The following is a 1233-nucleotide window of genomic DNA, read 5'->3' as shown; positions in this document are numbered from 1 at the left end:
CACCAGTATAGGTACTTACGCCATATTTTATGGTAAATCTTTCTGGTAACAGGCTTCCTAGCCTGTATCAGGGTATCAATAACCGACTCAGAAAAACCACGTTTTGATAAAATCAAACGTTCAATTTCCAAGCAGTCAGCTTCAGAGAAGTTAGATTTTGATGTTTGAATGGACCCTGTATCAGAAGGTCCTGTCTTAGAGGTAGAGACCAAGGCGGACAGGATGACATGTCCACTAGATCTGCATACCAAGTCCTGCGTGGCCATGCAGGCGCTATTAGAATCACTGATGCTCTCTCCTGCTTGATTTTGGCAATCAATCGAGGAAGAAGCGGAAAGGGTGGAAACACATAAGCCATCCCGAAGTTCCAAGGTGCTGTCAAAGCATCTATCAGAACCGCTCCCGGATCCCTGGATCTGGACCCGTAGCGAGGAAGTTTGGCGTTCTGGCGAGACGCCATGAGATCTATCTCTGGTTTGCCCCAACGTCGAAGTATTTGGGCAAAGACCTCCGGATGAAGTTCCCACTCCCCCGGATGAAAAGTCTGGCGACTCAAGAAATCCGCCTCCCAGTTCTCCACTCCCGGGATGTGGATTGCTGACAGGTGGCAAGAGTGAGACTCTGCCCAGCGAATTATCTTTGATACTTCCACCATTGCTAGGGAGCTTCTTGTCCCTCCCTGATGGTTGATGTAAGCTACAGTCGTTATGTTGTCCGACTGAAACCTGATGAACCCCCGAGTTGTTAATTGGGGCCAAGCTAGAAGGGCATTGAGAACTGCCCTCAATTCCAGAATGTTTATTGGAAGGAGACTCTCCTCCTGATTCCATAGTCCCTGAGCCTTCAGAGAATTCCAGACAGCGCCCCAACCTAGTAGGCTGGCGTCTGTTGTTACAATTGTCCAGTCTGGCCTGCTGAATGGCATCCCCCTGGACAGGTGTGGCCGATGAAGCCACCATAGAAGAGAATTTCTGGTCTCTTGATTCAGATTCAGAGTAGGGGGACAAATCTGAGTAATCCCCATTCCACTGACTTAGCATGCATAATTGCAGAGGTCTGAGGTGTAGGCGTGCAAAAGGTACTATGTCCATTGCCGCTACCATTAAGCCGATCACCTCCATGCATTGAGCTACTGACGGGTGTTGAATGGAATGAAGGACACGGCATGCATTTTGAAGCTTTGTTAACCTGTCCTCTGTCAGGTAAATCTTCATTTCTACAGAATCTATAAGA

Source organism: Bombina bombina, chromosome 1 (assembly GCF_027579735.1).
Source record: "Bombina bombina isolate aBomBom1 chromosome 1, aBomBom1.pri, whole genome shotgun sequence".
NCBI classification, from domain to species: domain Eukaryota; kingdom Metazoa; phylum Chordata; class Amphibia; order Anura; family Bombinatoridae; genus Bombina; species Bombina bombina.
The sequence above is the reverse complement of the archived record's forward strand: the minus strand, read 5'-3'. Positions refer to the sequence as shown.